Here is an 18,356-nt window from a genome sequence, read left to right as displayed (position 1 = left end):
ACAATAAAAGGCCACTCTAAAATGTGCAGTTTTGTCACACAAGACAAAGCCATAGATGTCTCAAGTTTTGAGGGAGTGTGCAATTGGCATGCTGTCTGTTGGAATGTCCACCAGAGCTGTTGCCAAAGAATTGAATGTTCATCGCTTTACCACAAGCCACCTCCAACTTTGTTGCATATCTGTATTCCCAGTCATGTGAAATCTATAGATTAGAGCCTAATTTATTTATTTCAATTGACTGATTTCCTTATATTGTTGCATGTTGCAGTTATATTTTTGTTCAGTATATCTACAGGGTCAGTTCCAATACCATATTTATAATGTGCAGAATACTGGAGTGATAGAGGTAGATATGTATCGGGGTAAGGTGACTGGGCATCGGGATGTATGATAAACGGAGTAGCAGCAGCGTAAATTAAAATTGCATGTGAGTGTGTGTGTGTGTGTAGAGTCAGTATAAATGTGTGTGCATGTACTGTGTGTGTTGGAGTGTCAGTGTGCGTGTGTGTAGAGTCCTGTGAGTATGCATAAAGACAGCAAAAATAAAAATAAATACAAGGGTAAATTCAGATAGTCCGTGTAGCCATTTTGTTAGCTATTTAGCAGTTTTATGGTTTGGGGATAGAAACTGTTCAGGAGCCTGTTGGTGTCAGACTTGATGCACCGCTACCTCTTGCCGTGCGAAAGCAGAGAGAACAGTCAATGGCTTGGGTGGCTGGAGTCTTTAACGATTTTCCAGGCCTTCATTTCATATAGAGGTCCTGGGTGTAGTGCCATGCGATCGAGGGTGGTGCATACCAAGCAATGATGCAGCCAGTAAAGATCCTGTCAATGGTGCAGCTGTATAACTTTTTCAACCTCCTGAACGTCTGTGTGTGGACCATTTTAAGTCAGTGATCTGGACCCCGAGGAACTTGAAGCTCTCGACCCGCTCCACTGCAGCCCCGTTGATATGGATGGGGGCATGCTCGCCCCCCCATTTCCTGTAGTCCACGATCAGCTCCTTTGTCTTACTGAGGTTAAGGGAGAGGTTGTTGTCCCAGCACCACACTGCCAGGTCACTGGCCTCCTCCCTGCATGTTGTCTCATCGTTGCTAGTTATCAGGCCTACCATTGTTGTGTCGTCAGCAAACTTGATGATGGTGTTGGAGTTGTGCGGGGCCACGCGATCATGGGTGAACAGTCAGTACAGTAGGGGACTAAGCACACACCCCTGTGGAGCCCCCGTGTTGAGGGTCAAAGTGGGGTCGGCCCGTCAGGAAGTCCAGTATTGAGTTGCAGAGGGAGGTGTTCAGTCCCAATATCCAAAGCTTGGTGACGAGCTTGGAGGCAACAATGGTGTTGGGGCAGTATGCACATTGGAGTGGGTCTGGGATGTCTGGGATGATGGAGTTGATGCGTGCCATAACCAGCCTTTCAAAGCACTTCATGATTACAGATGTGAGCGCTATAGGGCAGTGTTCATTGTGGCATAAAGCCTTAAAGTTCTTGGGAACAGGAATGGTGGTAGTCATCTTAAAATGAGGGGATTTACAGACTGGGACAAGGAGAGGTTGAAAAATCGATGCGAATATGCCTGCCAGCTGCCCTATGCGCTGGGCATAGGAGTTTGTGTAATATGATTCCACCTTATTCCTATATTGGCCTTTTACTCGTTTAATGACTCTGCGGCGGTCGTACCGGGACTTCATGTACTTGTTCCTGTCCTCAGCTATAGCCTCAGAGTTGTCAGCGATAGCCCTGTGTGTGGTAGCCCTGTCCTTTAGTTTAGCACCAACCTCTGTGTTAATCCAGGGCTTTTGATTTGGAAAGCAGCAAACCTTCACTGTGGGTCGAACGTCGCTGATACATTTCCTTGTGATGCCGGTGATAGAGGTGATTAGCTCGTTGATGTTATGGGCGGAGTCTCGGAACATATTCCTATCAGCGCTAGCAAAGCAGTCCTGTAGCATAATCTCTGATACTGATGACCATTTCTCAATGGAGTGATTCACAGGTACTTCCTGTTTGAGCTTATTCTTGTGAACAGGAAGCAGGAGTACAGAGTCATGATCTGATTTGCCGAATAGGGGAGGGCCTTGTATCCTTGCTTCTGTGTAGAGTAACAGTGGTCTAGGATGCTATCGCCCCTAGCGGCGAAAGAGACGTGTTAATGGAAGTTGAACGTCACGTGTCTTAATGACGGAGAATTAAAATCACCACCAACGAGGAAGGCATCCTCTGGATGTCAGTTTCCCTGCTAGTTTATAGCCTTCATACAGTTTGTTAAGTGCCCGCTTGTTATAGTTATTGTCCTGAAGTGGAATGTATACAACAGTCCCGATAACAGCTGAAAATTCCTTTGGGAGGTAGAAGGGTCGGCATTTGACCGTCAGGTATTCCAATGGCTTGAGACTACCGCTGCACTCGAGTCAGAACACCATTTGTTGTTAATGAAGAGGCACACCCCTCCCCCTCTCGATTTCCCTGACTCTAATGTCCTGTCCGCTCTCTGAATGGAGAATCCAGCGAGTTGGAAAACCATGTTTCAGAAACGCAGAGAATATTGCAGTTACGGGAGTCCTGTTGGTAGCAAATCAGTGACTGGCCAATAGAATGGAGGAAAGAGGTGGCCGGTTTTCCCTTTGCTTTAATCTCGACAGAATTCCCCCTCTCTTGCCTCTGTAATGCCGCCATTTCCTCTTGGTTACCCTGAAATTACAGAAAGAGCCCAGGGCAGATGAGTCGAAGTCAAAGTTGAAGCCGGAATTGGGGTAAGTAACTGCAGATCTCATGTTCAAAAGTTATCATCGGTTATAAGAAACGGTAGTGGATACATTTTGTGAAAATGCCCCAAAAATCACAAGGGGTGGGAGTCATCCAGTACGGCGCCATCTTGTCTGATGAACTCGAGGGCAACACTGGGAATAACACTCTTATTAGGAGACTGTTGACTGGAAGAAGGGATGACAAAGGCATGAATACAGTGTTGACATGTCCTGAGACAAAATATTATTGATGAGTGTATTTTAGCCTTGAGGAACACATTTTAAAATGTTTTTCTTGATAACCCGAACCTGTGCACATAAGTCTACTGTATATTCACATACACTGAGTGTACAAAACATTAGGCATATTGAGTTACACCCTCTTTGGCCCTCAGAAGAGCCTCAATTCGCCGGGGCATGGACTCTACAAGGTGTCGAATGCGTTCCACAGGGATGCTGGCCCATGTTGACCCCAAATGCTTCCCCAGTTGTGTCAAGTTGGCTGGGATGTCCTTTGGGTGGTGGACCATTCTTGATACACACAGGAAACTGTTCGAGTGTGAAAAACCTCAGTTCTTGACACACTCAAACTGGTGCGCCTGGCACCTACTACCACTTAAATGTTTTGCCTTGCCCATTCACTATCTGAATGGCACACATACACAATCCATGTCTCAATTGTCTCCTCGCCTTCATCTACACTGATTGAAGTGGATTCATCTGGTCAGTCTATGTTATGGAAAGAGCAGGTGTTCCCAATGTTTTGTACTCTCAGTTTATATCACACACAATTGGTTTTAACATGTTTCAATGGAATGTATGCCGCCTATCATTCACAAAAGATGTTGTTTGATCATGCCTTTAAGATGGTTTACAGCTTGAACTGACCTGGGTCTTATTCTCACTGCAGATCATAAAACAATGTGGACATTGTAGAGACCTCAAAGCTAAGTCTGCCCCCATTTCAACTTTTCAAAGATTATAGAGAGAGAGAGAGAGAGAGAGAGAGAGAGAGAGAGAGAGAGAGAGAGAGAGAGAGAGAGAGAGAGAGAGAAGAAAAGAAAGAAAGAGAGAGAGAGGACTTTCTAAGTGCATTCCTAATTTCTACAAAGGATTGGAAAAGGGCCTATGCCAGGTCATCATAATGGCAGCATTACTGGTTACAGCAAAGATGTGTCAGAACACAAGGGTTACAATTATGGAGCTCACAAGACCAAAGCAAGGGACCATAGGGAAGTATATTTACTAACATAGTCCAGTTCTCATGAGGTAGAAATAATAGTACAGTTAATGTATGTTTGTATTGTTATGCTCAGCATTTACTCAATAAAAAGATTCAAATAGTCAATGTATGCTTTACAATTGCAACAAAGCAAGATATTGAGTTCTAATCCAAAGGAACTTTTGTATTTATCCTTTTAAACTACATCTTGTCAAACACAAAGCCAATTACTTGACCATTTTGAGTCAGGAACAAGAATTCCAGATTGCTTGTTGAATAGCTTCTGAGTGAATAAAGAACTTCTTGATTTAAGCTTAGTCACAGGAGTTCAGGTTCAGACCAAAGTCTATTGTAAGATGTACTTAGAAAGGATTTATCTTTATCAATGTTGGCAAATTACCAAATGAGGTGGCAAATTATTTAATGGCTTTGTGACATAAATCAAGGTGACTGACGGCGCTGTGTGCTATATATTATCATAATGAATTATACAGTCTGTTACTCTGTTTTACTGTCCAGCATTTTGATTTGTTAAATCAATGTGTAGAAAAGGGTCATGAAGTTACCAGGGCCTTTTACCTACAGTGCATTTGGAAAGTATTCAGAACCATTGACTTTTTCCACATTTTGTCATGCTACAGCCTTATTAAAAAAATCATTTAAAAAGAAATCCGCATCAATCTACACACAATACCCCATAATGACGAATCAAAAACACGTTTTTAGAAATCTTTGCAAATGTATTTGTAAAAATGCAAATAAAAAAGATCACATTTACATAAGTATTTAGACCTGTCACACCCTGATCTGTTTCACCTGTCCTCCCCCCTTGTCACGTCCTGACCAGTATAAGGGTTATTTGTTATTGTAGTTTGGTCAGGACGTGGCAGAGGGTATTTGGTTTATGTGGTTCGGGGTGTGTGTATTATGTAGAGGGTAGTTGATTTATGTATTCCGGTTTTTTTTGGTCACTGCTCTATGTTAGTCTATTTCTATGTTCTTTCTAGTTAGTCTGTGTCTATGTTTAGTTAATTGGGGTGTGGACTCTGAATTGAAGGCAGGTGTTGTCTAGTTGCCTTTGATTGAGAGTCCTATATATTAGGGTGTGTTTGTAATTTGTGGGAGGTTGTTTCTTGTTTAGCTGTCATTGCCTGACAAGACTGTCGTCGTTCATCATCATTGTTGTTATTTTTGTATACGTGTTTGTTTGGTTTTCCTTCTTTCACCTATTAAAAGAAGGTGAGTATACGACCCGCTGCGTTTTGGTCCTTCCCAGACGACAACCGTGACACCCCTCCAGGTCACGCCCATCTTCCCCATTATCCCCTGTGTATTTTTACCTGTGTTCTCTGTTTGTCTGTTGCCAGTTCGTCTTGTTTGTCAAGTCAACCACCATTTTTTGTATCAGCTCCTGCTTTTCCCCAGTCTCTCTCTTCTCGTCCTCCTGGTTTTGACCCTTGCCTGTCCTGACCCTGAGCCCGCCCGCCTGACCACTCTGCTTCCCCCTGAGCCTGCCTGCCGTCCTGTACCTTTGCCCCACCTCTGGATTACCGACCTCTGCCTAACCTGACCCTGAGCCTGCCTGCCTGCCGTCCTGTACCTTTGCCCCACCTCTGGATTACCGACCTCTGCCTAACCTGACCCTGAGCCTGCCTGCCGTCCTGTACCTTTGCCCCTGTTGCTGTAATAAACATTGCTACTTCGACACGGGCTGCATCTGGGTCTTACCTTTATCCTGATAAGACCCTTTAATAAGTACTTTGTTGAAGCACCTTTGGCAGCGATTACAGCCTCGAGTCTTATTGGGTATGACGCTACAAGCTTGGCACACCTGTATTTGGAGAGTTTCTCCCATTCTTCTCTGCAGACCCTCTCAATCTCTGTCAGGTAGGACGGGGAGCGTTGCTGTACAGCTTTTTTCAGGTCTCTCCAGAGATGTTCGATTGGGTTCAAGTCCAGGCTCTGACTGGGACACTCAAGGACATTCAAAGACTTGTCCTGAAGCCACTCCTGCGTTGTCTTGGCTGTGTGCTTAGGGTCTTTGTCCTGTTGGAAGGTGAACCTTCGCCCCAGTCTGAGGTCCTGAGCGCTCTGGAGCAGGTTTTCATCAAGGATCTCTCTGTACTTTACATCATTCATCTTTCACTCGATCCTGAATAGTCTCCCAGTCCCTGCCACTGAAAAACATCCCCACAGCATGATGATGCCACCACCATGCGTCACCGTAGGGATGGTATTGGCCAGGTGATGAGCGGTGCTTGGTTTCCTCCAGACGTGACGTTTGGCATTCAGGCAAAAGGGTTCCTTCTTGGTTCCATCAGATCAAAGAATCTTGTGTCTCATGGTCTGAAAGTCATTTAGGTGCCTTTCTGCAAATTCCAAGATGGCTGTCATGTGCCTTTTACTGAGGAGTGGCTTCCGTCTGGCCACTCTACCATAAAGGCCTGATTGGTGGACTACTGCAGAGATGGTTATCCTTCTGGAAGGTTCTCCCATCTCCACAAAGGAGCGCTGGAGCTCTGTCAGAGTGACCTGTCAACTGTGGGACCTTATATAGACAGGTGTGTGCCTTTCCAAATCATGTCCAATCAATTAAATGTAACACCGGTGGACTCCAATCAAGTTGTAGAAACATCTCAAGGATGATCAATGGGAACAGGACTCAACTGAGCTCAATTTCGAGTCTCATAGCAAAGGGTCTGAATACTTATGTAAATAAGGTATTTCTGTTTTTTATTTGTAATAAATTTGCTCACAATTTCTTAAAACCTGTTTTCGCTTTGTCATTATGGAGTATTGTGTGTAGATTGATGAGGAAAATTGTTTATTTAATCCATTTTAGAATGAAGCTGTAACGTAACAAAATGTGAAAAAAGGGATGGGGTCTGAATAATTTCCGAATGCACTGTATGAGGTGTAGCCTTTAATTACCAAACTAGTATAGAAATAAAAAAAGAAACCAGATAAACAGCAGGGCCAGCTAGGGCTTTCATGTCCACTATAGCCCTGGGTGGCTGTGTAACGTGAGCTGTCAGTCAGTCTGCTAGTCTGTCAATGGTAGGGGGTAACCTGAGAGACGGTGCATATTGAGGAGGGACACAGGTGGGTGTTCACAGATGAGAGATCCTTTCTTTACATATTTGCCTTTACATTTGAGTCATTTGTATACAGATGTAGGATCTTCATTTGAGCCGGTTTGCTACAGCAGGAAAATAAGTCCTGCAGCAACAGTTATTATGTGGATTACGATGAATGTAGGGGTTGATACATTTTTTGTTAGGGACATCACGTCTGAAATTTCCAAGTGGATATTTTCAAACATTAGAAGCCTTTTTAAAACTCAAATACGCTACAAGTTTGCATTTCCTGCTTTGCAAGAAAATTCTCAGCAACAAAAGAGTGATCAAACTAAGATCCTACATCTGTAGCAGGAGGGAGCTTTTACCTTTATATGTGGTTTGTCTTCTTAGAAAATTTGCAACTTTGTATGCTCAAAATACAATGATGAGTCCTGTACGCAAAGACTGACCCCAAGTAAACTGCTGTAACATTCTTTTCAAAATGTGTGGCACATCTCAGTGGCATATATTTTTTAAGCATGCATGTCATGCCCCAACTGTCGCTATCTTTCAGAAGCAATGTTTTTGTTTTTCTACCAGATGCATAGTCACACAATGATTACACCAGAGACTGTGCTCTGTGGCGTTTCATGGGGAATTTGTCTCAGATAACACTCTATCACCCCTGTTTCAGATGTCAGACTGAATTAAGATGAATATGCAAACATAAGCATGACAAATCCGTCCGAGTTATGTTTTGATAAGGCCAAAGAACCACCTGATATGCATGTAGCCAGGATATCTCCCCAAACACAGATGTTTGAAATCATCATGACGTGATCATGTAACCAGTGATCCCCTCCTCGCATAGTGAAGTATGGGAGTGTGATTTATTAGAGCGTCACCAAGGGGGATTACAAAGGCATCCAACTTAAAACGGATCTCATGAATGAGAATGCTTTGAAATCCCTTTGAACCAACTTCCTCGTGTGCAGACCTGAAGATACAGTATGATAATAGGCTAAGTATGTAATAACTGAGGTGGACAGATGGCATGATAATGACGGAGGAGTTCTGTACTCCTTAGTGGTCTAGTAGTGCATCTGTCATTGCATTGCATAGCAGTGACCAGTCCAGGATTGTTAGATGGGGTGTAACGGCAGTTGTCTAAATGCCTTTATGAGTGCCATGCCTGCTGTTCTCTTTGGGCTGTGTCCGATAACTTGTGGGTTTGATTTCTTTAGCCAGTCAGATCTGATTTCACCACAGTGTAACTTCAGAAGTTAGTCTTTCAATCTCAAAAGCAGCTTGGGTGACAGGTCTGCAAAATCCAAACGGCAGTGTTTACAAAGGTACCTGAACAACGCAATAAAGTCTGATCGCAAAAAGTACTAAAAGTTATCACTCTTTTTTCTATATAAATCACCAATCTTTAGAGGGATTATAGAATATATAAAATGTATATAATGGTTTGAACATTATGGAAAATAAATGTTAAATTAGGTGCACCTAAATAGCACACAGTCATTTTCAAATCATGTCTGACATTTTGCACCACAGCTTGACTACGCAGGGGCCCATATCAGCCTCAGACATCCTTCCCCTCTTTAAGCATCCACCACCCGCACAATCCTCTCTCTCGGCATCCCTTTTTTGTTTTTTTTATAATAAAAAAAATAGGTAAATACAAATATTCAACTTTATAGGAAACTGAACATCAACATTTTATCAAGGTTATACGTTTCGGGAAAGGCTGTTGGAAAAACAAACATTAGTCACAGCTATTAATATGGAGTACACAGACCTCTAACTGCTTTACAGTGAACGTGTGTGAACGCCTGGTGAGGGAGTGTGGCTGAAGCTGAAGGCCCCAATGAAAAGTCTGTAGCCAGATAGTTCTGTCTGCACCAGTGGCTGAGTGAAACGTGGCGTTAAATCCCACTGTGTGAAAGGGAGAGCTCCTCGTCTGCTCCTGTTGTGACAGTGACAAGGCCCTTTGTGGAGGAACCCCTGGCAGTAAATCTGCTCTGGTCCCCCTCACAAAGCACTGCCTCCATTTACGACTCCTCTGAGGGAGGTGTGCCTCTGAATAAACAATGAGGGGACTGGGACCTCACGGACCTCACTGCATTCTTTCTCAGGCAGGTCCAACAGATGAGGCAGGGAGTTCTGGGGGACTCCCCTTTGTTGACTCTCTGCAAAATGCAGGATTGTGTTCCTTTGATACAAAGCCATGCATCTCGCCATGTGCCTCACAGGTTGTTCTTACATAGCATCACAAGGCTCATCGGCAGGTAATTACTGAATAAGGTACATTTATAATATCATCAAAAATGGCTCATTCTGTATTATAGTACATATATAATAGATTAATAACACAATTATATTCTGTGCACACCAATGTTGTATTCAACATTTAAACGTACAAAATGAGTGCAATGTGTAAACGAAAAATACAATTTCAAAGTGTAAAAAAAACAGAAAAATCCCGTCAATACTTACATTATCAGCTGAATAATATGCACTCAAGCACATCAGATGTTAACCTAAATAGCAGTATTGTGTTCCAAAGTGAAGACTTCCTTCCAGTTGTAATTGTCTACTGCAGCTTGCCCATGGAGGCTATTGTTGTTCAAAAATACCCTCACATCTGACAAAAGCCAGCATGACTAATTCAAAGGAAACGTGCTCAATCATGAGGGCCCAGGGATGGATGGTCCCAACATAAACAGTCTCTTCCTGCACCCAGCAGAGGAACAGTCTCTGAGCTACTTTGGCCCCAGTCTGACAGGGAATGGTCACGCAAAGCTAAAAACCATTAAGGAAATCGTATCCGTGTTCACAGGATACACAATCATGTGTGATACGTTACGAAAAATGCCATACACTCATGGCATGCATGTATTTTTATTGACCAATGGTTATATGAATCATATGACATTTTCAAACAACAGTCGGTGCTTGACTAATCAGCAAATCAATATGCTATTTTTCAGTAAATTAGTTGTGTGCTAAGACAAAGGGGAAAATAAGCCACAAGTTGCTTTGGGGGTTGTGTATGGATACCCACTACACAAACAACCAGGTATAAACATTGGGTACACTGAACTAAGGGATTACCAAGGGTGAGTTGCCATAGTGATGAATGCTGCAACACTCTCAGCAGGACAGAGGTTCCGTGAATCACACCGCAGCAAAAGCAATTTTACTGAACTGGAAAGCCGCCTGCATTTCATTGAGTGTTCTCACTCATAGTTTACTCAAACTTAAATGTATGACATTGTCTTGTAGATTTGAACCTTGTTATTGTCTCATACAGTATGCGTAAGGCTATGGTAGATGTATCCACCCCAGTAGATTTACGGGGCTCCTCTGCACCACTGCTCCCTCAGCATTGTGAGAGAGTGGTCAGGGGGGTTGCCCATAGTTGATTAGCCTCACAATGTACCACAATGAAAATCATATCCTCTACTTTCTCCTGTTATCTTGCACTGAGGTGCAGGAGCAGTCCTTGGCAGCTGATGTGTTGCAAACTCAACCATGTGTAGTGTGTATGTTTTCCCATGTTGAAAGTTTAAACAGTAACAGAGTTCTCATTACTGAAATGGGCCTGACCACCAGGCACCATTTGCATCTCCCGCCTTTGTCTGTATAGTCCAATTTCAGAATCATTCAAGGGATAAATAAACAACATGAAAACATACTAATAAAAGTAACCTTACCCCTCCCCTCTCCCACTGCCAATCTATGCCTGATGAGAGGAACGGCTGCTTTTATAAAGGAAGTTGGAAGTGCAAACAGACAGTATTGGTCACCCTGGACACCTGGAATTCCAAACAGAGAACAGGGTGGAAGACCAAATTTGTATCAAGGGTCGAGTTTCCCAGGGCCTGAGTCACATGGGTCATTAACAACCCTTATGGAAAACCCACATGATTTCCCATGTGACATTTCCACACGTTTGGCACATGTGAAATCATGTACAACCATGTGTTTTTGGAACCCTTCACTTGACATTTCACATGTGTTTTTGGAACACTTCAGATTTTCATATGTGAACGAGTGTGTTTATACTTTAATTATTATTCATTATGTCCTTACCTGGGATTTGAACTCACAACCTCTTGGTTCACTGCATTTCAATCATCCTGCTATGATCTGTGTCAATGACTGATTTCACCTGTATTCCTACACTTTGGACTTCAAAGTAGATCTCAGCTTTGTTAAAAATACACTGAAGAAAAACTATTATATTTATCATAGTGATTCAGGAGTAACATTAAATCAGAATAATATGCCAAATCAACATTAGACAACTATACAAAAACCCCTCAAGTTGCTGAAATCAATGATGAGTGAATAGTCAGAATTGTAACGGTCGTCGTACGTAGTGGACCAAGGCGCAGCGGGTTGAGTGCTCATAGTGACTTTATTGAACACGTAACAAACAAAAACAAGAAAACGATCGAACGAACAGGATTGCAGGCTAAACACACAGCTATGCAACCACAACTTCCCACAAAGGGACAGGTGAAAACAGGCTACCTAAATATGACTCTCAATCAGCAACAACGATGTTGAGAGCCATACCAGGCCAACAAAGAAATACACAACATAGACAGAACATAGAAATACGAAATAAAGAACATAACCCAAAAACCCCAGAATACTCTAACCAAACACCCCTCTACATAAACACATATACTAACAAACCCCGAACCACATAAAACAAATACCCCCCTGCCACGTCCTGACCAAACCACAATAACAAATAACCCCTTTACTGGTCAGAACGTGACAAGAATAACTGATAACTAAAATAACAGTGCAGATGACACTATTTTGCTAAGTGCAGAGATGTATTATTAAGTATTGAATGTGTATGTGAATGCTGCAGAAAGGTCAGTGTACTTCAAGTCTAGGTTGTGAGTTCAAATCCCTGGTAGGGTTGTACTTTGGCGATAACACATGAAATTGCACTTGAATCGCATGTGAAATAAAAATAATAATCATGTGAAGTGCTCCAAAACACTTTTTCAAATGTGAAATGTTACATGTGAAGTGTTCCAAAAACACGTTTTCACATGTGAAATGTCACGTGAACTGTCACGTGAAGTTTTCCAAAAACACATTTTCCACGTGTGAAATCATGTGGCTCAACATGTGATAACATGAAACTTACATTGCTGTAAATTTAGTGGGAATTTTTTGTCATTTTACTGTACATTTCTACAGTAATAGGATACTGTATTAGTGTTCTACTATATATTTACTGTCATCACAATGCACTTGGGAAGGCTACTTTTTGGCCTGTTCTACAAATTAACTTGGCATGCCTCACTTGCAATTGCATTTAAACTTATAGGATACTTTAGATGCGCTTATTCTTTTATAGTAAGCTACCAGCTATTGAGTTGCGGTGAAAATAGTGGAAACAACTTTTAATGTATTTCTACAGCTGAACTGCATTTTGTCAGTAAATATACAACAACAAACTGTATTCAGGAAGTATACAGAAATTCCAATTACTTTCAATGCTAGAAAATTATGAAGTAGAATTTAGTTTAGTTTCTGAATTGACTGGAATTAACCTCAAAATTGGTAAGCACACTTCGGACACAACCACACCTGGGATTTAAACTCACAACCTCTTGGATGCCAGCAACATGAATTTCCTGCTTTGCCACCGAGTCTGTGGCCATGACAACGATCAACCACAGATTTACTGGCAAGAATACATTTCTGCACTTAGCTGAAAGTTGCCCAGAATCAAGTCAATAATTGTGCGATGACACCAACAAAAAAGTTCAGGGACACTTGACATTAAGGCCTATTTTCATTCAGATCAAGCGTAATCCTGTCTAACGCTGCATTTAAAAAATATATATTGCGTAGTAGAACTGCATAAGTGTTGCTCTTCGCTTTCTGGAGGACCGAGTTTTGAAATCAGTAGAAGATTACATCTTCAAACTAAGGGCAACCATGGCATCAGTGACAGAGAGGAAGAGGCGTCCATCCATGTATACGGGTAAGAGTCTACTGTAGCTAGCTACATTTTCAGATATTACACGTTTCTAATTTTGTCAGAAAGTCATTTTCATTTAAAGTTAAAGTGTACTGTTAGCTAGCTAGCTAACATTAGCTGGCTGGCTTGCTAGCTAGCATTACGTGTATGATCTGTGTAGTAATATTTATTCATATCTCAGAGCCATTTGCTTTGCTAGTTATAGCCTAAAGTTAGCTAGCTAACATTGAACCTGGTTGGTTGGCTACCTGCAGATTCATGCAGGGTAGTAACATCATACATTGGGATTATGGTTCATTGTTTAGCTAGTTAGCTACATGTCTTAACAAAAGACTCCACTATGCAAGTATCCATTTCAATAGAATGTTAATGATGTCACTGCGACAACTGTTGATAGATTTAGCTGGTCAATTTGCTCTGGCTATCTACTCTGATTTCAGAGCACTCTCGTCTGAGTGTGCCATAGCACAGAATAACTGAGGAATTTATGAACACCAACACCAGCTGAATATGGCCGGTGTCAGTAAACGTTGGCAAAAAAAGGGAAATTGTTGCCAGCAGTACAGTTGTAGTTACCATCACTCTGGATAACATAAAAACAGCCTAACCAGCTCTGAATGGGCAAGTAAAATGGTCAGAGTGAGCTATTCTGTCATTTGTGTCTGGAAGTAGCTAGCAAGTTAGCCAACGTTAGTCAGTTAACTTGGGTGTTGACTGCTGTTGTTAGGACAGAACACTCAGATCAACCCTTAAAGAGATGGGTGGGGCTAAAGCTTAAGAGCGAACGATGCTGAATGGGTGTAGACAAAGAAGAACTCTCCAGTAGGTACCAAAACTATCAAAGGCCATTTTCTCAAAAGTGAGGTTACAAGTTTATCAACTTTCAAAGCAGAATGACTTTCCCATTGTTCCTCAAATGTAGTGAATGATATTCAATTTTCTAGCTCTGAGTCTCTACTTTTATCCAATGTAAACAATTTCAAATTTTGCTATATAAGAGCAAATGGAGCCAGTCGGTCACATTTAACATAGCTGACCCATCACTCTCTCTGACCTGATAGTCTGGTAGGAAAGTGAGTATTACAACATGTCATCAGCTATAAATTAAATATTGCATACCCTTTCATAGTAGACACACTTACCTCAGCTTTAAATAAGGCAGAATACAAGATTAACTGGGATGACAATCCCTTTCATGGGAGACCTTAAAAAGTTAGCTGAAAGCCACGCCTCCAATAAGCTACACCTGCAATCTTCTGATAGGCTGCCGGTGCTACAGTACGCTGCCAATCAGCAAGTGATGCACATGTTGTCAATAGAAGAGTCAGTGAAGCCACAGTAGTTTACTGGCAAGGATTGCTAGTGGCAGAAAGTGTCCTGTAGGTTGCTGGCAACGTACTGTGAACTTTACACTAACTGGTAATTTCCAGGTAAGAAATGTCAAATACACAGCAACAATTTGCTTTTAACTTACTGAAAAAGAGCACAATAACCTCTCACAGGGCTGCTCATTACTGACATATTCTCTTACAATGTTTGCAGGACAGACAGTGTCAAAGGAGATGTTTAACTTGGATCGGCATAGCCACCAAACACTTAAACTGCTAAAACACTTTCACTGACGGTTGGCACAAATGCACATATATTTGACCATGCGGCCAAATATGCTAATGTCCCTCACCAGTACATTTCCCTACCCTACAGTACTAGTCAAAAGTTTAGACACACCTACTCATTGAAGGATTTTTCTTTAATTTTCTTTTTCATTCTTTTATTTTAAGACAATTAAAACTGTGAAATAACATAAGGAATCATGTAGTAAGCAAAAAAGCGTTTCAAGTTGTCATTTACAACTGTGACCTGGCCAAGATAAAGCAAAGCAGTGCGACAAAAAACAACAACACAGAGTGCGATTAAAGTTAAAAAAAATTAGTCCACTCTGTTCATAACAGATTCTAGTTTTGGGAACAGAAAACTTTCGATGAGAAAATGTGCAGAATGTCATTCAAAATCCATCTCCTCCCATCTTCTCCCACTGCCGGCCACTGGGCAGTGATTTTTAGTTTTTTCCACTGGCAGCCAAAGGTTTTGAGAAAGAAACCAGAGCGTCCTCTGCCAGGAATAGTTCATTAATGGCCATTCTGGTAGATGGAGCCTGAAGTCAATCTTTATTATTCCAGCATGGGCATTTGGCTTCGGGTCAAATAAAGCATTACAGTGAAGGCCCAAAGAAAGAGCACATCAATCTGAGAAACTGCCAGTAGCTATGACTCCAGTCAAGTACATACGCACACATCATATTCTCAGGCCTCACATTGGCACTACCATGATAGGGCGTGGTGGAAGACAGCTGAGAGAGATTTGTGGCTAAGTGTTAGCATGATTGACTGTGTTCCCCTGTAGCTCCATTAGCCACCAGGACGGCTAATACCCTACTGGTATCTGAGGTCTGATCACAACAACAACGCTCACAGCTTGGAGTGCTCAAATCAATCCAGGGCCAATTGGGATGCCATGGAATCATGCCAAGCCATTCATTTTCTCCAGAAACGAGGTGTCCTGCTAAAGTTTCTCCGGTGTGGCCTGCTTCAAACAGCTTTTACACCTCCAGCTGAGGCACAGTAACATGGACCTTGCTGGGATACATTGGACACTCAAGCAGAATGTATAGATCGACTTAATGGTCAGAATTGTTATCTGTCACATTGCACATTGACATCCTGCTGTCTGAACTTTGATTGCTCACAGCAAGTATTAATGCCAGTTGATGTTTAACCTTTACTGAAACCAGTTTGTAACCATTTTGCATCAGATAGAACTACAAATGGCAACTTGTGGTAGGCTCTTGTATGAGGCTCTAAAGTAGCAGAGAACGTGGGTGAAGAGAGGGCAGGAATGTGTTGTTGTGCCAGTGAGGGCAGTGACACGGAGTCAGAGGGAGGATGTGGGTGGGAATGCAGGGGGATGAGAGGAAGATTGTTCCAAACTTTTTTTGTTTAACATAGCCTCTAGTGGGAAAGCAGGTGTGAAACCTTTGTTTTGCCTTGTTTCTACAGATTGTGTGCTGTGTGTATTAGTAAAATGGACAGAGAGAGTGAGCGAGAGACAGACGCAACCACACACACACAGGAATATGAGCATGTTATCACCATAACCAAGATGATAAAGCACAGCAACCTTGTCTGGCCTTGTTGAAGTCAAAATAAAACAGCAAAGTTGAATGCTCCACACTTAACAAAAACAATCCTTTATAAATGTCCATTCATACCAAGCACATCAAGTCAATGTGGCAATAAAGTACAATACAATGTATTTAGAATATGTTCAGGCACCTTTTCTAACTCTCCCTGTTGACTGTACACAATCATACATGACATATGAGCATTTCAAGCATTCAATAATTGATAATGCAGCAAAAAAGAGAAGTGCCTCGACCAGACCTGCTTTCAGGCTTTTATCCTATAACAGATCTAACAGGACATCAACACAGTATGTCAACTGACCAAAGAAAATCCTTCCTCAGCCCTTAAAACAATAAATCACTGGACAAAGCCTGTTAATTGAAAGCTCCCTGCAGTTATCTGTTCTAGTTACCAGCAGCAGATTTTCACACGTTCCTCTCAACTGTTTCCTATTATGTTCAGTTTATTACGCAGTTTTGGGAGGAGAACTTTAAGCTTCAGATGACACATCTCATCCACAGCAGGAACTTCCATATGTCGCCATTCCGTATTGGAAGGCAGCCTTAGAGCAGGAACTCTATATGTGGACTGAGACTTTCATATTGGAATGTGGCCCTGAGCAGGAACTCTATACATGGTCACCGACATTTATATTGGAACATAGCCCAGGAGCAGGAAAGCCATATATGGGCCCAGACACCCATGTTGGAACGTGGCCTATTAGCAAGGTATTCCATATGGACATAGAGCCGTGACTATGCCAATATGCTCACCTGCATCCAATCTTCATTAGCTACCAGCCCGCCTCACTCACCTGAAATCCCCTTGCTTAATCAACCACCCTCATAGTATTTAAACGGCATCCATCGTCACTCTTTTGTACAGCTGCCTAGTGATCTCACTCATGGCTGTTGTTTGGCCTCCATGTGCAGCGGCTTAGGCCTTGCAGCGCCTAGCTTGTGTTGTCATGTGCCTTCAAGTTGTAAGAACTCATGTTTCTGTTCTGTCCCTCTCTACCTATAATGACCCCTGTGGAATATTGTCCGCCCTGCTGATGCCGTCGTTCTCGGTCTGATCTTTCTCCGTGGTCAATGGCTCCTGCTGTGACTGGCCTGGCATGCTGCCTCACTGCCAGGGTCCATTGCCGTGGTTCCGCCCTTGAGTTCCCCCGACTTGGAGGTCCTTCCTCTCTCCCTTTCCTCTAGGACAGGTATTCCCAAACTGGGGTACGCGTCGATTTTTTTACGGAACATTTTTAAACAGTCCATTTATATTTTCCAACGGGGCTATACGTTTGGGTAAGTTTTTTTCTCACCTGAGTAACCTTGTATCACTGCCAAAAATAAAATGAAACCATCTAGTGTTCAGCGAAATAACCACACAATGTCAAATACAGGTAGCCTAGTCAAGTAATAGTCAAGTAACATCCAATCACATTAACCGTTACTCTCTCGCGGGAATTCCACTAACAGTCCGTATGTAGCCAAACGTAGCTGCTGCTCATGTTGGTATTTGTATAGATGGTGCAAAAGCCATGACAGGGAGACATAGTGGAGTGGTAACGCGTGTGCCAGCTGTTGCTGCCGATGCCACTTGGGTACGCTGCAGCATCCACCAAGAGGCTCTCGCTGCCAAGGGAATGCCTGATAGCTTGAAAGACGTGTTGGACACTACAGTGAAAAATTGTTATCTTTGTTAAAAGCAAGGCCCCTGAACTCTCGTGTATTTTCTGCAATATGCAATGATTTAAAAAAAATATATAATTATTTCACTTTTCTTTAACCCAGGTAGGGCAGTTGAGAACAAGTTCTCATTTACAACTGCGACCTGGCCAAGATAAAGCAAAGCAATGCGACAAAAACAACAACACAGAGTTACACATGGGATAACCAAATGTACAGTCAATAACACAGTAGAAAAATCTGTATACAATGTGTGCAAATGAAGGAAGGAGGTAAGGCAATAAATAGGCCAATAGTGGCGAAGTAATTATAATTTAGCAATTTACACTGGAGTGATATATGTGCAGATGAGGATGTGTAAGTAGAAATACTGGTGTGCAAGAGCAGAAAAACAAAAACAAATATGGAGATGAGGTTGGTAGTTGGTTGGATGGGCTAT

Source organism: Salmo salar, chromosome ssa21 (assembly GCF_905237065.1).
Source record: "Salmo salar chromosome ssa21, Ssal_v3.1, whole genome shotgun sequence".
Classification (NCBI taxonomy): domain Eukaryota; kingdom Metazoa; phylum Chordata; class Actinopteri; order Salmoniformes; family Salmonidae; genus Salmo; species Salmo salar.
This window is presented reverse-complemented; position numbering follows the sequence as displayed.